The 21066-nt window shown below is 45.3% G+C and overlaps 1 pseudogene; it reads left to right on the plus strand.

The window, feature by feature from the left end:
• Positions 1 to 17375, plus strand: part of LOC105854332 — a 37518-nt pseudogene extending 20143 nt beyond the window's left edge.
• Positions 17376 to 21066: the final 3691 nt, after the last annotated feature.

The raw sequence follows: 21066 nt of genomic DNA on the forward strand, positions 1-21066 counted from the left end.
GCGGCGCGCTGGGGCCCCGGCTCGGCAAATCCGAAAGTGGCAGGCACAGGCAGAGCAGCCTTTTGTGGGGAAGAGAAAGCCAGAGGCCCCGCCCCGCAGGGCAGGCGCCGCGGCAGAGCGCCGGCCGTTTCTGAGGCTTCCTGGGGCTCTTAGGGGTGTGTTCGACTTGTGCGGTCAAATTGTTAAGACGATCCCGAGGAGAGGACACTAGAACCTGAGAGGCTGTCTCTTGATGTACCCTGGCTGCTTTAATCTCTGACGATACTAAGAGAGCTTCTCGGAAGCAACTCGGAGACAACGGCCGGGGGCCGAGTTGGGCTGCCCAGTCTCGCTGTGGCTCGCATTTTTATTCCAGGATTGCTGCAGTGGCTTTTCTAAAGTCCCTCCTCCTCTCCCCACTTCCTTTTTCTCTTCACTCATTTGACAGGAGCCTCTGCAACCATCTGCTTAGAACACGTCATCGCCATCCACTGGGAGAGGATGGTGGTACCACCTCCCCCCCCACCCCGGCCCACTGACGCCCTAGGAGAGATGCCGACTTGCACTTGTCTTGAGCTGGCGCCCTTGCCCAGAACTGTCACCTCCAAGATGCGACTGCAGCTTCCCGGGCTTCACGCCGCACAGAGCGCTGGCCCTCGCTCAGTAGACGTGTTCTCACGCGACCCTGTCTTTTGCGTTGCTCCAGCGAAGCTGAAGCTCTCATAAGCCTCTCCCCCTTATTCTTCCACTTCTGAGACTCACGGCGGAAGTGTAAGCCTGGTGTGTCTCCGGTTTCCTCTAGCCGCCGGCAAAGACCCCTGCGTGCACAGTTTTATGTGGCTTATGCTGTTTTCAGGGCCTGTTTTCTGAGAGAGATTCCCTTTTCCCATCAGAGTGTAAATTATAATCATAGACTCCCGTTCAAAGCGGGCCCTCTGCTAGGAGAGGTTCCTGAGCCTCCTGAACCTCATTCCTGCCTCCGGGTGGCCTCACAGTTGCACCTGGCCACTAGAGCAGCCCAGTCTGCTGGGGTCCTCACCAGGGAAACGACAGGTTCCAGGGAAAAGACAAGGCCTGTGGCCCACGGATCTGCGTTTTGCAGCGGGGGAGGAGGGGGACTGACGGGAGTGGGAGGTGCGGGTGGATTATTGGTGGGAGGTCATACTTAAGGGGAGGTCATACACAGAAAGATGACCCGTGATGTAAAAGCTGACTTAGTTTTAAAAACACAGGCCCTCTGTTTAGACAGTGGCACCAGAAACACCATAAATTAGGAGCCCACCATAAAATAGGAACTATAACAGAAGGCCTTTTGAGGCTCCCCAAGAAGGAAGATCTGGCCTCCTGAGCCTGTAAGTGACCACTTGCACTGTGGCTTGCACAGCCTAGATCCAACTAGATCACTGAGGGCACAGTCTTTGAGGACAAGAAGAGCAATGGCCATTGAACACACCATAACATTTTCTGGGGACCCACCCCTCAGGAGGCAAGAGAGTGAAGCCACCCTGTGTGCAGGATCCACTGGTGACCCAGGAGCAGATAAGGAAAATGGAATGCTTTTGTGGAGCCTGAGTTGTGGCGCATGGGTTAAAGTCTCAGCACTTTTAAGCTATCAGCAGTGACTGCAGCATGAATCGATCCCCACCCAGGGAGTGAGCCACATGGCGCAGCGGACCTATCTTGTCCACTCCTCTCAGCAGTGTGCTTCATAGATCTGCCTGTTCTGCTCCCTGCTCTGTTTCTGGGGAATCCTCTCACCCCTGCACCTCTGGCCTGTGCCCCAGCTTTTGTATGCATAAATAAGTAAATCTTAAAAACTGCAAACAAAATACCACAACCACATAGAAGCTAAATTCAAACCTCTCAATGAAATCAGATTGTATCCTGGGATAATCACTTTGATTATCTAATAAACTTTTTGTTTGAATGCCTAGTAGACTTTATTTTCAGTTATCCATACCTACTCAGTGAGTCAGGGAGGGCTGCCAGAAGGCTGACATTTTCCTATGGAAAAGCAGGTAAAGAGGGGACCTTCTCCCTAAGTGTTGCTGTGTTATAAAGTGACCTTCACGGTGAGGATACAGGAAAGGGCATCAGATAACACTGAAACGCTGTGGGCAGGGCTCACCCCCAAAACCGCCAGACTGCCGAGCCAAGTGCTGCAGCCTGCCCTGCAGAGACCTGGCGCTGCTGCCTGTGCTTGCTGGCAAGGGCACCCCTCAGACAAAGCGAGCAGCTTCTCCAAGGGGGAGGGGCACTCTCTTGCTCTTTGTTCTTCCCTGGAAAATAAGCTCCCTCTCAGGTCTCACGTACTAGCTGCTTTTACCTCTCAAGGAGGGCAAAATAAATGAATTGCCAAAGATGATTCAGACCGCATTTTTTGGAGACCTGAACTCGGAAATTCAGGGTGAGCTATTTTTAAAATTCTAAATTGTAATTTTTTTATTCTTGGTTTCTAAGCAAAAACTTCAGAAAAGTGCCCATCTATCAGATAAAAAGAAAAAGGTGGTTTTTAGAAAGCGGAGGCCACCCTAATAATTACATGTACGATGCCTTAGGCTTAAGACTCTTCTTCACCGAGGAATGATTAGTGAGTAAATTCCTTTCCTAAGGAATCCCTCTAGGAGTAAAAGGACTCTCTGAGAAATCACACCTTTGTAGACTGTTTTTTCTTGTAGGCACAGTTTAACATAGCTCCTTTAAAAGTAAAAACATCCATATTGCCTGCCTCTAATTTAACAGTGGAAGTAAGACAAAGAGTGTCTGTTCTTGCATCAGGAACAGGCCTGCCTCTCCCCACCCCTAGCATCTGCTGCCTGGACTGAATCTTAAACCAAAAGCCTTCCATGGCTTCTGAGCTTGACAGCTGAGGGGCCTTTTATGTGGGCCGGGAATTCCAGTTTGGACTGGCTGGGATGGGTTCACAGGCACAATGGAAAATGGTGTCTGTGGGTCACAGAAAGCTCGCTAGGCTGAGAAAGACTAGGCTGATGTGTTGGAAATACTACAGGTTAATTTCTTAGGAACGGACCCCCCAAATAAGGGCATTTTAATCCCTTCATCTGGGTCTTTACACCTACTCTAATAAGTATCAATTATTTTGCACAGTGTAACAATAATATCCACTTTTACTCATCCTCTCCCGAGGCCTGTGAAGAGCAGCTTTCTCTGCCAGCTCCTGGGGGCCTCATCCTTCCTCCCACCCTGAGGAGGACACCAGAGCCACCCCCGCCAAGAGACCAGCGGAGGCAGCTGGCAGCTGGTGGCTCATGAAACCCAGGTGAGCTTCTAAAATAATTCTGAAGCTAGACAAAAAAGGGTAGGGAGGTGTTAAAGAATTATCTAGATTATACACACGTGCACGTTTGTAATTAACAGAAAAATGTGATAAAGTAGCCGACGGATACCTGTATCTGTAACACTACCTTCGGGTAAGTTATTACGTTACGGGACAATGCATTATAGAATGTTGCTCATATGACAGCTTCAGGGTCACTTTCTGTTCTAGCCTTGCACAGCAAGACATTGCAGTTTAAAAACCGTAAGCACTTTGAGGGCCACAGTCTTGTCTTACACTTCTTGGATGGCCCACACAGTGCCCAGCACGGCACTGGACATGCAGTAGGTGACAGGGAAAACTGGCTTTAAAAAGAAAAGCGTGAAAAAAAAAAAAAAAGCGTGAGCTAAAGGGCTAAAGAGGGGCTCAGTGCCCACCCTGAGACAAGGCCCACCCTGAGACAAGCCACTTCCAAGGCGACTGGAGTTTCCGTCCCAGACAGAAAGGCCAGTGGGGTGCTGCCCCTTGTCTGCCTGACCCTGACAGCTGGTGACTTTTCTTTATACCAGAAATGGGGCAACTGCTTTCCCTACGTGATCTCTTAACTCCTCCCCACAACCCCACAGGTGAAGCTTCCTATTATCACTCTCCTGATCTTACATAGAACAAAATATTATCCAAGTAACATGGCTAATGCCCAGCCACCACAGGACTTGAATCCACATGTCACCCCAGCCTCCAAGTCTATCCTTTTGGCATGTTCCTCCTCTAAAACACCCAGGAACCCCATAGGCACAGCCCCACCTCCTAACCACCCTCCTATGTGTCCCCAAAACACAGCCTCTCAAATGGGAGAGAGTTGGGGGATACACGGCGACTTCCGTGTATCAGTCTGCTTGGTTTTGCTGTGCTTACCTGTATGCCAGCTCATGTAGACCTCACAGCACCCTGGCAAGTATGTACTGAGCTCTTAGATGTAAGGACTACCTCTCTAGAGAACAGGGGAGTTTAAAAAAACATAAATTCTGAAGTTCAGAGGCTGAAACGTAACAGATCTGCTAGCACTGTGCCTGTCCCGGGCCTCAAGCGCAGCTTGGGGTGTCCAAGGGGTTCTTCCCGCCTGCCTTCCTTCCTAGCACCCCGCGGAGCTTGGAAGCCCGCTCTGCCCCATCCACATAAGCATAAATTGGGTCCGTTGTTGACTGGCGGGGTCATGTAAGTCATTTCAGAAGCACAGGCGTAGTAGAGAGGAGACAGTGGACGTGACGATGCCTGGGACACTCTGGGACACTTAAAAGGATAAGCTGGGTTCGTGTGTCCTGTGCCCCAAATGCTAGTAATTTATTAACATGAAAAGACCTCTGAGGTATAGAAAGCTTTTACAAATTGCAGAATAAAATGAACAGTATGGTGGAATCTGTATTTTAAAAAGTCACACCAACAATATGGCACAAACACACACACGTCTGCCAACCCCACAGCAGTTTGTACCCCAAGCTGATAACTGGTTTCTCTGGGGAGAGGACTGGGTGCCCAGATAAGGTACACTGCATCGACAGACTTTTCCTTTGTCATTTTGCAAGGCAGTTTATTCAAATAATGTGTACGTTAAAAGGAAAAAGAACAGAAAAAGTGATGTTAGAAAATAAAGGTCAACCACTTGAGTAACTCAGATAACTGCCTTGCCCACATCCTGTGAGACCAAGTGATCAGAGTCCTCGTATTGAATTTACTATTATGAACGGAATGATTTTTTTAAATTTAATGTCTCCTGACTGCCAGAAGTACAGTGCTCAGACGTCAGACAGCCTGGGGTCAAGGTCTGGCTGCATTTTTCTGTATCCTTGGGCTAATTTTTCAGGGCCTTACTTTCTTTGCCTGCACAATGGAAATAACGTTAACACACTTCACTGAGTGACTGGGATTAGCTGAGACAAAGCATGGGAGAGAAAAGCAAAACCATGCAGATTGAGATTTTAAAATGACCCATTGTTTCTGCGGGTGCTTTCCCATTCTCTCCTCCCCGTCAGAGAATCTTTTTTTCTCACCCTTTAAGAGGTCTCACTGTCCCCCGCTGACGCAGAGTTGAATTAATAAACCACTAGTCTCCAGTATTCACATGTCTAAGAAATTTATTTTATTCCACCTACAAAAACACACCCTTTCCCTATGAAACCCACTTTTGATGCAGGAACTAAAATATCCAAATCAGAGAGGTCATTTAGAATATAAGTCAAAATATAATTAATTTTTATTTTGCATCTTAAAATGTGTTTATTTGTGTTCTCACTAAAATTTTAGGCTGCCTGAAATGTCGAGAATCCAACTGCAGCCTTTATAATAAACAATTATAATAAAAAACAATTACGCAAAACACTCAGAGAAATAATAATACGCGATATTATGGCTAAAATGAAGCACCAAACACAAACATGAATAAATGCATAAATATCAGCTGCACACATGCATATCCACACCACATGATAAAACTATTTTCATTCACAGCCTCACCTTTGAAATGGAGCCAGATTCTCGGCTTTTACGCTGAGGCGCGAGCGCGGAAGAGCGCAGGAACTGGAGATTTCTGGGGAAGTAAATAAGAATCCCGTTTAAGTTCTTCTGCACTTCGAGTTCAGACAGGATCCATCTGAGGCAGCCAGCAGTTCCAAGCACACAAAGCATGTATTCCTTGCAAACTCCCCTGCTTCATTCAACGGGGCTGTCATTTTAGAGCCGGACGCCTATTGTTCATTTTCTCTCCTCTAATTAGACTTGACAGACTGCTCTTCTGGCTAGACTGGCTGTTGCCAAGAACAGAGAGAAGAGATGAGGCTGACCTTGTCATTATGCCCTTGGGATCAGGGCCCCACCCCCATGATGGTCCAGGGACACCGAAATGCAACCCTAACCGGAAAGTCGGCTCCCCTTCTCCCAGGCTCTTTTCCTCTGTGCCCCCCGCAGGCTGCCACCGCTGACTTTTCTTACTTTCAATACACCGCTCACTTGCTGTGGGAGTGAATGCGCAGTGCTAGCATTTTTCATATTAATACTCTGACCTTTGTGTTCTGTTTTGTATTTTGCCTCGAAGGCCTAGTGGGGTAAGGGGGGTTGGGGGTGGGGCAGGCCCGCTCTCTAAAGGGAAAGACACTGCAGTTCTGCCCGGGAGCCCGCACACATCGATCGCTCAGTGGAACAGCTCCGGCAGCACTGAGCTTAGGTGCCGCCTCCGTTGTGTCTGAAGGGCAATTCCCTCCTCTGCCCTCAGTTTCCACGTCTGTAAAATGCCACCAATCATTCTTGAAGCTTTATTATATTTTTACAAAATTATGTTGTTCTTAGAAAGAATTAGATAATAAAATAATGGAGCTGGGAATGATGGCAGGGGTCAGGCAGTCCAGAATCTCTGCTTGGACAATCAAAATATACAGGCCAAAGGGGGAGATGCCACACACAGCATCCCGAGATTAGTCACTGGACATGAAACGCCTGTGCCCGAACGCAGCCTGCTGCTCGACTTGGTCACTAGCCCGCCTTTCCCCAGTTCATACTGGGCTTGACACTAAACCGTGTTGACCAGGAAAAACAGCTTATTTCTTAGAGGCAGGAATTCTCCTCACCCAGGATGGTATTGTTCAGAAATGCTGCCCTCTAAGAGAATCAGTGACCTTATAATAGAACCTGAGTCCATAGGGACACAGGGCTGGAACTTGGCCAGAGTGCTGGGCCTGGTCTGGAATAGGAGAGGCCGGTCCTTGCCTGTGCCCACAGCCTCCAGAGCCCTCCACGGGAAAACACGTTAGAAGTCCTACTAGGAACAAATCCGGTGCTTCCCAGGCGGTGGTGAACCCCACTCACTTACCATTCATTCGTGCTCACCAAGCATGAGCATTGAGTAAAAGCCCACTTTTGCAAGCCCTGGGATGATCAGACTACTACAAAGGTCAGGACCCAGCAGAAGGCTTTGGAGTTGGTGGCTTAAATACACAGGTGCAGTAAACACTGTGGGGGTCTGGATGGGAGGGGAGAGGGAGGTGGTCCATTTTCCTTGGCTGGAATTGAAGGAATCAGGAAAAAACATTACAGAAGAATGTGCTGAACTTCGGGACATGAAGGAGGTTATTTTCCAGATGAAAGTGAGAGACACCCGGGCATTCAGGTAGGGAGCCTGGTGTTGGGAAAAGAGGTCTTTATTCTGCTTAGTATGAGAAAACATCAGCCGAAGATGTGTTGGAAACTGAGGTAGTAGAGCTCAGTGAAAATGTCATACGGCAAAGTAAAAAGATTGATTTTATCCTGGCAGTGTGTGGATGCCACTGAAGAATTCCAAGCAGGAGAGTGTGCTCTGAACTGCAGTGGAGAGAGAGCCCTCTCCCCCCCTCCACCCCAGGCAGTGAAGGCGGTGGGCTGTGGAAGGGGTGGGGAGGGCTGGACCCAAGGTAGTGATCTCAGGAGAGAACTGCCAAAATTTACAGACAGGCAGTTGACCCAGTTTCTTCAACAAACCAATGAGAACGCTCAAAGGGAGGGGCTGGTTTTGTTTCCAAGAAACTTCCAGTAAGTGCAATGTATGGACACAGCTGGATTCTATTCAAACAGATGAACTGCAAAGAGAAAATATGGGAGACAGAGCACAGGTGAAATTAAGGCTTTCTTGTTCTTTTTGTTAGGTGAGACAAGGCAACTTTAGTAGCAACAAAGCCACATACTGAAGTGTTTGGAGGCGAGAGGTCATGATGTTGGGATTTGTTCTAAAATACTGTAGGAATAACAGGGTTAATAATTGTTAAATCCAGATAATGAATATTTAGAGATTCAGTATACTCTATATATATTTGAAAATTTAAAATAAAAAGTTATCATTTTAGGTAAAGGAAAAAATTCTAAATGAAAGGAGTTATATGAACATGGAGAGTTATATGAGCTATGGAGAGCTAAGGCAGAATTAGCCTGACTCAGTGCTAGTTACGTGTTGAGGAATTGAACTGACTTCCAGTCTTCAGCGTGAGGACCTAGGTGGGGGGGAAGAGTTTTCCTTTTTGGGAATCAGGTGGATTCAGAGTTTCTGTGAAACTTTCTGGTTGTGCTGTCCAGGAAACCAAGGCTGAGAAAAGAGCGTGGTGTGGTGGTGTGTGGGTCGCCAGTTCACCAACACACGCGTGGTGATTCAGACAACTGGAAGAGCATGAGGTGAAAGCAGAAGATGACGGAGAAGATGCCCAGGCACGCTTTGCATGGAGAAGAAGAGAAAGCATGAGCCTGCAAAAGACATTGAGCCTGGCCATAAAGATAGGAGAAGAAACAGGAGAAAATACTTCCCAGAGAATCTATCAAGAAGCAATGGGTCAACAGAATCAAATGTCCCAAGTTAAAATATGAAAAACCCACTGGATTTAGCATTTACATGACAATTTGCCAATTTGGGGAAATGGGGGAGAACTTTCAGGAGAGAATATCACCCCAGCATCCTTTCCTGTTCTGGTAGTAGGGCTATTGTTTTTTGTTTTGTTTTGAGAATCTATTCTCTTGACCTTTGCCATCTCGGTGGTGGGATCCCCCCCACCTGGTCCCTGGATAGAGTATAAGACACAGGCCTGGATAATACTGGTAATCAGTCTCTACTTTCAGAAACATCATAGCGAAATAATGGTATAAGTAACATTCACTAACAACTATTCTAGCATATCTAAGGGTAATTTATTTTTTTTTTACTGGAAGAACTGGCATGTAGGCCAGAGGTGCAGTAGAGAAGGTTTACCAGAGACAGAGTAGAGAGCAGAACAGGCAGGTCTACTGAAATACACTGTCGAGGGGAGCAGCTGGAGTGACAAGAGAGGTCTGCCAGCCATGTGGGTCAGCTCCCTGGCAGGGGATAGAATTCAGCAGTGATAATGCTGAGGCTTAACCCCTAGGTCACAGGGGGGCCCTAAGTGTAATTTACAATACCAAATAGGGATACGTTAATAGAATTATGATATATTCGTGTAGTGGAATATTACATAGTCATTAAGATCACAACTATATACATCATTTCTTGCAAACACAGATACCAGAAATATTGGAATTATATACATTTCAAATGGTTTTAAAAAATAAGGCAATACTCTCTATGTGATCCATGAATTGAAGCCAAATTGTTGGGAAGAAGATTGTCATTAAGTGACTAGCAGAGGTAACTGCTCATTCAGAAAGAACTTACAGTGTTTCACTGAATGTCAGCAACAGCTGATTATAAGATGCTTCCTGAGCTCAAATATATTAAAAAGCAAAAAATATAGATCTTGGAATCAATCAAACAGAGTAGGTTTAAGGACAGATGAAGGGCAGAATATTATGTACAGAAATGGTGGGATGAAAGGAAATAGAACATGAAAAACATAAACACAAGAAGAAAGGTATTTTAAAGTTTATAGAATAGAATTATTTTATATCTACTAAAAAGAAGTTGGCCATGAAATCACTCACTGAAGGTTATTTTTGTCACTAAACTAAAGGAAGCAAGGCCCTCCCCTGTTGCTCTGGGCACTATTAGGTAACAGCCAGTGTTAATTTAATTCATTTACATTTGTGAGGTTTCGTTTTCTATTTTTTTCTCAAGTGGAGGCCAGTGTTATAATTTTAGTTCTCCCCTCCCCGGTTTAAGAAGGTGTTTGACAGCTAAAGAAAGACAAAAAGAAATAAGAGCACTGAATTGTTAACACTCAAGAAGGATCCAAATGTCAACATTTTTCATGTCAACAGAATGGGGAGCGTGGAGCTTTCCCTGAAGGAGTGTTCTGTATTTTTTCCCATCTGCTCAAAGCTTCCAGTAAGTGCTATTCTGTTTTAAAACTCAACCACTGCTATCCAAGCAGCCTCACAAGTTAGGAATTTGACCAGCTGTCCCTGAGAAGTTTTCTAAAAAAAAAAAAAGTGAAGTATCCACAACCAACCTCCCCCCCACACACACATACACATAGATTTCAGCGCTGACACTACTCCATATACACGCTGTTACTCACATAGCTCGCTCCTTATTTTCAGTTATTTCTGCCCTCTACCAAGTGACAGGTGTCAGGGAAGACGAATGCTCTTAGTTGGGACTGTGACTCACAGCGGCTGCTGCCGCTAACAACTGCTACATCAGAGCATCCCCGTAAGGTGCTCTCGCCCGAGTCAAGCCAAAGGACCAAAACCACAGGCGTGGCTCAGGCAGAATGCACTGGGAAGTAAACTGACCTAGTATGTCAGATCCAAAAGGAAAGCTAAAGCCCTGAGACACCTAATCTTTGGCAAACAATAAGTTCACCGTAGGAATTCTGAAACATCTCGGGGTTTTCAGGAAGCTTGACAGTTCTACTGCACACAGAAAACTGAAAACTGCTACTCTAACTCCATACTTCTTATTTTACAGACGGCAATCTATGATCCCGAGAGGAGCCCTCATATATACCCCTTGAAATCAAGGCTCCCTGGTGGCACAAGGGGTTAAATCTCAGCCCATGAAGCTGTCTTCAGCCACTGCCAAGTTCAATGCCGCCCAGGAAGCTGACCCCCAAGGCAAGGCAGATCTCTCCTATCTCCCCCCCTGCACCCCTCAGCAGTGTATCTCAGCAGAATCAAGACTAGAATTCAAGCTTGCTGACTCCTGGCTGGGTCTTTAATCCCTCTCTAGCCTCATGTTCCACTGCCTATTTCCCAAATATTAGCTGGTATTCCTTTCCAATACATTTGAAAATGTGTAGGTTAGCCATTGGTTTTAATAACAAATCATTGAATTGCAAAACCTAGCACTTACGAAAGAATCTAGTCACAAAAGACCACATAGTATATGATTCCATTTGTACGAGATGTCCAGAGTAGGCAACTCCATAATCAACAAATTACCAGGAACTGGAGGCGAGGTAGACATCAGTATGATGAAGACGTTCTAAAATTTACTGTGTTGATGGTCACAAAAACCTGGATTTACTAAAAACCACTTTCATAAGGCATGTTATATGGTCTATGAATTGCATATCAAATAAAGGTGTTAAAATATCTAGTACTATTGTACATCCCAGGTCTATTGCCACCTTCTGTCTGTTATTGGTTTGTTGGGTTTTTGCTTTCTTCTGTCCAGTTATTCTCTTTCCCTTCTTTTTTTTCTTCTCCCTCCTCAGTCCTGTCCCCCCTCCATCTCCTCTTAGCTGCTTAACTTGCTTCTCAGGTTTCTGGAAAAATCTCTCCCAGGAAGGCCTTTCTGACACCTCCCCTCCCCCTCAGTGTGGTAGCCAAAGTTAAGTCTATAATGGAAGTGTGGAATAGTAGATGTATTTGAAAAGTATTAAAAAGACAAATTTGGTTGAACTTGCTAATGTAAAGTAAATGAGAAAATAGGTCATAAAGGTCAAAAAGAATAAACGGTAATTTTGAGAATAAGAATTGGTAACAACCTAGTATAATTCCATATGTTTTTCCAAGCTTTATGTCATCTGCACTTGTAATAAGATGGGTACGCTCCACCCTGCCAAATACATGTACTTTAAACATCTCCTACGTAATACTATTTTATTGATCCAGCATCTCTACAGACTCTCCTCCCTAATGCAGGCAGCCTAACGCTGCCTTGTGTTAAAGGCCTTGGTAGCTGAGCCAGCTATTCCCATCAGCTCCTCCCAGTTCTGGTCAAGCTGGCTGCTCCGCCTTCCAGCACAGACCTTTCTCCTCTTTCTTGCTCCTTTGTCACCCCTGGCCTGGGGCAGTTCTTTCTTCCTGCACATCTCAGAGACCATGCAAGGGTCAGCTTCAATGGAGGCCCAGCTGCCTTGGTTCATGCCTCAAGTCTCCTTGCACCCTCTGAACTCCCAAAGCATTCTTAGCAAATGACACCCAATTTAGCACTTAATTATATATGCTTATCTAAAGATAAGTTACCAGTGCAATCTGTGCAAGGTCACATCTCCCCCAACTAGACTGTAAATTTACTGATGATAATAACCATGATTTATACTTCTTTAAGTTTATAACTTCTAGAATCACACTATGCTCAAACCCGGGCTCTCCTACTTGCTAACGAAGTGACATTAGGCAAATGGCTCAATTTCTCTATTATTGAGTTCCTGAAGTTAAAAGTGGAGATAATAAAAGTACCTATCAGGGCCCTCCCTGGTGGCGCAACAGGTTAAGGCGCAGCTCTATGAAGCTAGCTGCAGCCACTGCAACTGGAGTTTGATCCTGCCCAGGGAGCTGACCCACATGGCGCGGCAGACCTCTCCTGTCTCACCCACTGCTCCCCTCAGCAGTGTACTTCAGTAGACCTGCCTGTTCTGCCCCCCACTCTATCTCTGGTGAATCTTCTCGCCAGAGAAGATTCTGGCCTACACCCTTTTTTTTGTTGTTGTTATAAGCAAGCTTTTATTTTGAAAAAGAATTAGGTCAGCAAAATACTATATGCATGTAATTCACAACTTTAAAAGTTAAAATTCTAAGGGCAGTATCTCTCCTGCCCACTGTAAGTCCTGATCCCCTGAGACAACATGTTGAAAGCTTCTGGCTGATACCCACACTTCTAGAAAATGAGTTTCTAATCTTCTTTTTTTTTTTTTTAAGATTTATTTATTTTATTTATACATACAGAGCTGGGGTACAGGTCTGGCCTACACCTTTTTAAAACTTTTTTTTCAATTAAAAAATAAAGAGTTGAGGCGGAGCTCTGGACACACACTATTATATTTAATATTACCTCAACCACCTCTACACACAACCAGCTCATTGGAGAGAACCAACATCTTGAGTTCCATGTCCTCTCTAACAGCACCCTGCATCTTGCTAAAATCCTCAGGACTCGGGTTTCTATGGGGAGACCAACTCTCCCTGTGGCGAGGAACACGTGCCTGCAGCGGTCGCCCCTGGGCGCCAGCGGCGTGTGCAGGATGTGAGTCTCCTAAAACTCAGTAGAATGTGGTTTGCTTTGGAAGGGAAAAAATGTGGCATTTTTCCTCTTCTTAGACATTTGTGGCATATTTTCCAAATGGATGATTTAAAAAGTAAGAGCGGGTTGAAAGACAGAGTTGATGTATTTATTTTAGGACATGAATATAGAAGCCAGGGGCTAGAAGGCAGTTGTGTCAAATTCCAGCCCACCTGCTGGCTGATCCCTTTGTCCAAACCCTCAGAGTAAAGGATGAGGAACCCGGGCTGTAGGCAATGAGGGTGGGGGGTGGGGCTGGATGGAAATGTGGTGGGAGCCGCGGCAGAGTGAGCCATCTGACTCCTGCCTGCTCTGCCCCCACGTGGCTTGGCCCCTGGACAGTTCTTTCCACTTTCCAGATCTAAGGTTCTCCCTCACTGAGATGACCAGGGAGGGACTAGGATATCATATCTAAAGTTCATTTCCCGACTCTGTTGATTCTAAGAAAATCTATGCATTTTCTGCATGCTAAATGGCCACTTCCTTAAAACACCTATTTCTCTCTTCTCTCCTCACTCTCCCTTCTTTCCAAACCCTCAGAACATACCCACCCTGTCCCTTTCCCCTCCTTTCAGTTCAGAATTTGAAAAACATCCCCTCAAGCCCAAAAATATCTTGGCAGCGATGTGCTCCTTACACTCCCTCACCCCTGAAGGGGCCTGGAGGCATTTGCAGAAAGCTTGAATTTATAGTTTCAAAGGAACAGGAAGGATGGCGATTGGATGGCCACGTGGAGCTTCTCCAGCAGTTTCCCCGCACAGACTGAACAGAAGCTGCATACAAAGCCAGTGAATATGCTTCGTCTCCATTTCCCTCGCAATGGTTCCTTATACTGGGATTTCCCTAAAGCCTCCATAATTGTTCTAAGCACACTGGGCCTTTCAATGCTGTGCCCTGATATAATTTCTGAGAAAGCAGTCAGCATAGAAAGGACGCAGGCAGCGCTGTGTGTGCCACAGCTGGGCTGCACAGTTCCTCCGGGACGCATCCCTGGCATCCACCCAGCGGAGCTATCAACAATAAAAGCTTCTCTTTGTGCTTCCAGTAAGTTATAAATGAATCCCAGTAAGTTATAAATGAATCTCTTCACTCCCACCTGTTATCTGAGGAGAATTTCAACAGTGTTCCTTACCTTGGGCTAAAAAAAAAAGGGCCATAATGGCTGCTTTCGCAGACTAGTTTTTAAATGTCCACTAAGCAGTTATTCTTCCCATTGTTCCCTTCTCCCAACAGATGTGCAATTTGAGTTCCAGTTCTTCCAGTGCCAAGTTCTGAGGCTGAACTGCTTCCCCGCTTTATACTAATTGCCTTCTGCAGTTGCTCAGCCCTGAGAAACCCTCTGGTGTGGGGGAAAGGGAGTGATCTCAGCGGCAGGAAGGCGAGCTCTGGGTGGAGCAACCACACCAGCCAGCCGGGGCAGCAGACTGACTACCTGATGGTGACTTCAGGGACTCTAATAACCATTCCCCAAAGGTGGCCTTTGGAAAGGCCAAGACTGTGGCCTCTGGGGGTTTCCCAGGCACTAAGTTCGTGCTAAAAAGAGGAACAAAAAAAGAGTTCCTGTGTAGCCAAACAAGTAACAGTTCATCTCAGCTGCACCCCAAACAGGTTGGATTTCTTAAATATCTCTCATCGAAAACCTCCTCTGAAGCATTAAGCCTCACATGACTGTTCTGAGGTAAACATTAATCCTATTTTCCAGCAAGATGTAGAATGAGGTCAAGTACATTATTTTCTACTCTAGTCACTGTTGGAATTAAAGAAATCTGCTGAATCCATTCTCAAAGCCACATAAACAAATCATTTCAGCTGATTCATTGTTGAGTTCACATGGGCAACATGTTCCCGGAGGCCTTAAAAATGGAAGTAGAGATTTTTTTTTCCCTTCCTGTCTCACATTCCACAGGCTATGAAAGAGGCCCAGAGGAACCAGAAGTGACTATTACTAAAGAAATTCTCATCTGTATTTTGGTTCCTATAAAGGAAAATATATTTCTGTGTTTTTCCATGCTTTCTTCTCTTATAATGCCAAACTCTGCTGAGAAACCTATACATCTTCCCACAATCAAACAGGTTCTTATGACTTTTAAAAGTTCTAAAATATTTTATATAAACATAAGAATATATTGTAAGTAATATAAAATGCATTTTACTTTTTAAAAGATTTTATTTATGCATGCGTGCAAGAACTGGGGTGTAGGGCAGAGGTGTAGGAGCTGAGAGGATTCACCAGAGACAGATTGGGGAGCAGAACAGGCAGATCTACTGAAATATACTGCTGAGGGGAGCAGTGGGTGAAACAGGAGAGGTCTGCTGTACCATGTGGGTCAGCTTCCTGCCAGGGGTCAACTTATGCCATAGAGGTGAGAGTGGTGAGACTTAACCCCTAGGCAACCAGAGGAGCTGCTGAAATGCATTTTAAAGCATAGATGAGAGATATTTAAGAAATCCAGCCGGCCTGAGGTGCAGCTGAGATGAACTGTTTACTTGTTTGGCTGAACAGGAACCCTATTTTGTTCCTCCTTTAGTACCAGCTTAGTGCCTGGGACACCCCCAGAGGCTACAGTCTCTGCAAACTTGTATGCATGAACCCACTATCCCCTCCAGAAGAGCACTGTCGACACTTTGCTCTTCCTGGTTTGACAGCCGCCTCTGCCTGTGCTGCGCCAGCTGTGTCCCTCAGGTACCACAGCGAAGGTCTGTGTGAATGGCTTTGGCCAAGTTGGGCACCTGGTCACCAGGTCGCCAGGGCTGCTTTCTTTCAACTCTGACAAGTGGACATTGTTGTCATCAATGATTCCTCCATGGACTGCAACTACATGGTCGACTTGTTCCAGTATGATCCCACCATGGCAAGTTCAGTGGCACAGTCAAGGTGGAGAAAGGGAAGCTTGTCCTCAGTGGAAAGCCCATCTCCATCTTCTCGGAACAAGATGCCACCAGCATCAAATGCAGTCAGGATGATGCTGGTATTGAATGTGCTGTGGAGTCCATGGGTGCCTTCACTGCCCTGGTGAAGGCTGGGGTTCCCCTGAAGGGAGAAGCCAAAAGTGTCATCATCTCTGCCCCTTCTGCTCATACCTCCTATGCTTGTGATGGGCGAGAACCACAGAAATACAACTCCCTCAAGAGTGCCAGCCATTGGGCCCTCCCTGGTGGCACAATGGGTGAAAGTGCAGCACCATGAAGTTATACGAAGCCACTGCAGCACGAGTTTCATCCCCAGCCAGGGAGCTGACCCACATGGCACGGCAGATCCGCCCGCTGCTCCCCTCAGCAATGTGCTTCGTTGAGCTGCCTGTACTGCTCCCCACTCTGTCTCTGGTGAATCCTCTCATTCCCCTGTATCTCTGGCCTACACCCCATTTCTTATGTGAATAAATAAATAAATCTTCTTGAAAAGAAAAAAAAAAGACAATCATGATGCTAAGGGGGTTCTTTGCTACTAGGATTTCAATGTTTCTAGACTTATTTAGTGAACAAAGCCAAGAAATAACGGTTTTTCATGGCTGTAATCTTTTTTTTCAAACAACTTTACATATAATTAACATATGATATAATTCACCCAGTTCAAGTACACAACTTGATGGTTTTAATATACAGAGTTGTATTGCCTCACCTTAATCAATTTTAGAGTAAAGAAAACCTGTACTCGTTAGCAGCCACTCCCTATCTTCCTACCCTCACCAGGCCCCCTTTGCCCACATGCCAAGCCAGCCTCAAACCTTATTTATGACTCTATGGGCTTGTCTGTTCTGAACATTTTATATAAAACAAGTAGCTTTTTATGTGCAATTTCTTTCTTTTAACATAATGTTTTCAAAGCTCATTTCTATTGTAACAAGTATAAGTATTTTTACTGTTGACTACTGTGGTTGAATAGTACAAGTGATTTATTCACTCATCAGTTGATTAATATCTTTTTTAGATTGATTTATTTATGCATACAGAACTGGGTGCAGACCAGAGGAGCAGGGTCAGTGAAAGTATTCACCAGAGACAGAGTGGGGAGCAGAACAGGCAGATTGGTGAAGCACACTGCTGAGGGGAGCAATGGGCAGGTTTGAGAGGTCTGCTGGGTCACCCCACCCTGTGGGTCACCTCTGGGGTGGGGGATCATACTCACTAAAGTGGCTGCGGTCAGCTTGCTGTGCTGTGCTCTAACCGGTTTTGCCACCAGGGAAGGACTAGTTGATTAATATCTTGATTATTTTCACTTTTCTTTTTTTTGTATAAAATGCTGCCATAACCATTAGTGATAAGTTTTTATGAAGCCTCTGTTTTCTTTGCTCTTGGGTATATAGCTAGGTACAGAATCTTTGGGTCATGTGGCACCTTTATGTATAGCTTTGTGAGGAAGTAGCAAATTGTTTTCCAATTTGCACTATTTTACAGCCCCACTAGCAACTTCTACTTTCTCCACATCTCCAACTACACTTCATGTCTGTGTTTTTTGTTAAAGATTTGTTTATACATACAGAGGTGCAGGGGTGGTGAGAGGTTTCACCAGAGATAGTGGGGAGCAGCACAGGCAGATGGACGAAGCACTCTGCTGAGGGGAGCAGCAGACAAGACAGGAGAGGTCTGCCACGCCATGTGGGTCAGCTCCCCAGGGGTGATCAAACTCACACTGAAGCAGCTGCATCTATTTTGCAGTGCTACATTTTAACCCCCTGTACCACCGGGGAGGGCCCCGTCTGTATTTTTTGTTACAGCATCCTAGTGGGTGTGACGTGGCATCAGACATTTGTTTTCAATCATAGGACCTTCTTGTATTTCTGCTCTTTTCTTGGCGGCAGAGAGATTTTTCAAACAAATTTTAATTAATAATTACAGTTTATTGTTGGCAAATCACTCAAATAGTGGAAAGAGCGTGAAACCTCATTTTAGATGTATTCAGGATCTAAGTTTCTACCTTCTTGTGTGTAGAAAATGAAGATAAGAATATCTTCCCCACACAGTGGCTGAATGGATGAAATGAAATAACAAATGTGAAAGCTCTTATACTGCAAGGAACTATACAAATGCTACAACTACTAGCTATTTGGTATGATGGAGAAATAAAAGCTTTTCCTCAACGATGTTCCTTCATGTGGTGCTGGACCAGACTGTGAAGCTCTGTGCAGCACAAGTTTGAGCCTGTTCTGCTCCCCACTCTGTCTCTGGTCAATCAGCTCACCCACCGCACCTCTGGCCTATACCCCAGTTTTATGCATAAATAAATAAATCTTAAAAAAAAAATGAGGTATTCAGTGTCTCCCTGGATCTACTCCTGAAGTTTCGCTCTCTGAGAACGATGGTGGTTTTCTAGTGACTGGATCTGAGACTGGAAAAGATTTGTACTGCTGGCCAGATGATGTGGCACAAGTGCTCCCATGGTGACTGATGGCAAGCTGCTAACATTATGTCACTGAACACAGGGTTGGGAAGAGCACACCCCATCTGTTCTGACTGGCCCCCAGGAACAGGCCTCAGCACACGCTCTACTTGTCACTACTTCGTAATTTCTGCCCAGTGGGAATATGAGGGAAAGCTTTCCTTACATTGTTTAAATGATCAAGCATTTCTTTGTGCTGAAGATACCAATTCAGTAGACTTCTTGGTTATACAAAAGGAAAGGAAAGATTCCATTCTAGAATTAAGATTCTGAGACAAGATGACGCCAAGGCAATTCACCAAGCTCTGGGTAATATAAAATGTTACAACTCTCCGGATTGTTCTTTTAAAAAGATATTATTTTCTAAATTAGATTTCAGACCATACAGTCCCTAAAAAATGCCCCCCTGTACTTATTAGATAAGGAAATGAGAAGATCTGATGAACACAGGAAGGCTCTAGGGCAAGCCTTTTCCACAATGAAAACGAACTGCAGCTTGACTGCACTGAGATTGCAAACCCAGTCTGATCCATTCATCACAAGAACCCTGGGGTGTTATTACTTACTGAATAATTTAGATTTGTAGAAATTCAAGGACAGGAAATTGCAAGACTAGCTCCCAGAGGGCACAGACTAGCTCCCAGCCACCCTGTCAGGGAACAGAGGGACTCCAGAGCCTGCAAGCTTCACCTTGACACAGGATGTGATACACTGTGAAAAAAATAAAGCATTCTGAGGAGCTTCCCTGGCGGTACAAGGGGTTAAATGCCAGCACAATGAAGCTGTCTGCAGCTACTGCAAATGAGTTCAATTCCGGGCCCGGGAGTGACCCACAGGGCACAGCAGACCTCTCCTGTCCTGCCCCCTACTCCCCTCAGCAGTGTAGTTCAGTAAATCTGCCTGCTCTGCTCGCTACTATCTCTGATGGATTCTCTCATCCCCTGCACATATGGCCTATACCCCAGCTCTTCTACGCATTAATAAATCTTTTAAATAAAAAGCATTCTCTGCTAAACAGAAGTCAGAGTAGTGGTTCAGAGTGAAATGTCAGAACTGGGTAAGTCCAGGCTTGAACTTTGAGTTTGCTACTTATTAGCTGTTAGAGACCTTGGGCGTGTTGTTTAACTGATCTTTATATGGTTTAACTGAACCTCAGTTTCCTCAAGTGAGGGGAAAAAATTAATATAATTGTATCTACCTCATAAAATTATTTTGAGGATTAATTTATGTAATGCAGTACTTAACAAAATTAGCAATCATCACAATAATCATCCTTCACACCCACTTTCAGAGGCTAGATACCTAATATAAATAGATATTTATGTCATCTCAGCATCTATCTTTTCTCCTTCTCAGCCAGGATTTGCAATTCTTTAAGTTCAATTCAAAGTAATCACTGTCTACATCTGGGCAGGAGATAAACAGGAAATAAAATTTAAAGTCCACATTTACACAGGGTAGTGTGGCTAAGGTGGCTGTCGTGGTTTGTGAGGTTCATCTAAGAACCAAAGGGGAGTTTCAGTTTTTTTTTTTTTTTTTTTTTAAGATTTATTTATTTATTCATGCAGAGCTGGGGTATAGGCCAGAGACACGGAGGGTGAGCGGATTCACCAGGGACAGAATGGGGAGCAGAACAGGCAGATCGACGAAGTACACTGCTGAGGGGAGCAGCGGGCGGGTCAGGAGAGGTCTGCCGCGCCATGTGGTCTCCTCCGGGGCAGGCGGGAATCGAACTCATGCGGAAGTGACTTCAGCTTCTCAGTGCTGTGCTTTAACCTGCTGCTCCACTAAGGAGGGCCTCAGTTGTTTTTAAGGTCGATGTCGACTTGGTCTTTATCAGAACTTCTGGATTCTTGTTAGAGATGGCACTATCATTTGGACCGTGGCTTCTGTGGTCACTTAGGAGATCTCAAGTCATCAGCAAACCTTGAATTGATCTTCCTGCTTCAGAAGTGGAAGTTATCTAACTGACCAAATCTTCCTTGTCTACGTTCTTGCCTCAGACCCTCAAGTTAAAGTTAGTGACACCAGAATATAAATTTTATATCAGCTAATCATTTCCCAGCGCCATGCATTGAGACTATTGGAATTCATGAGGAGGAAACCAGGGATGAACTCTGTGGAACTTCAATTTTGTCCTGATTTTTACTGAATACAGTTTCACAGTGAACACAGGAACCGCTTACGGTAGCCCCACCGGGGATAAGAGATGCTAGGCTTTGTGCAACAATTTCTAACTCTCGTGTTTCTGGCACTGATTAAGGTTTCAGGCAAACAGAGGCACCAAGGGCCTAGCAACAATCACTAGGAAGCTTCCTAGTTGCCAGCAACAGTAAATACCACAGAGACACGAGACACAAGGACTGAACCTTTCACACGCCCACAGTGAAACCTGGGGCCGGTTTCCTATTCCAGACCCATTGGAGCGCTCCAGACAGAGCACAGCAGATTCCTCTTTCTCTGGTTCACATCAGCTTTAATGTGTGTGTGCAGCAACATAAACTG

Source organism: Condylura cristata, unplaced genomic scaffold, assembly GCF_000260355.1.
Source record: "Condylura cristata isolate star-nosed mole 26May11 unplaced genomic scaffold, ConCri1.0 scaffold00034, whole genome shotgun sequence".
NCBI lineage: Eukaryota > Metazoa > Chordata > Mammalia > Eulipotyphla > Talpidae > Condylura > Condylura cristata.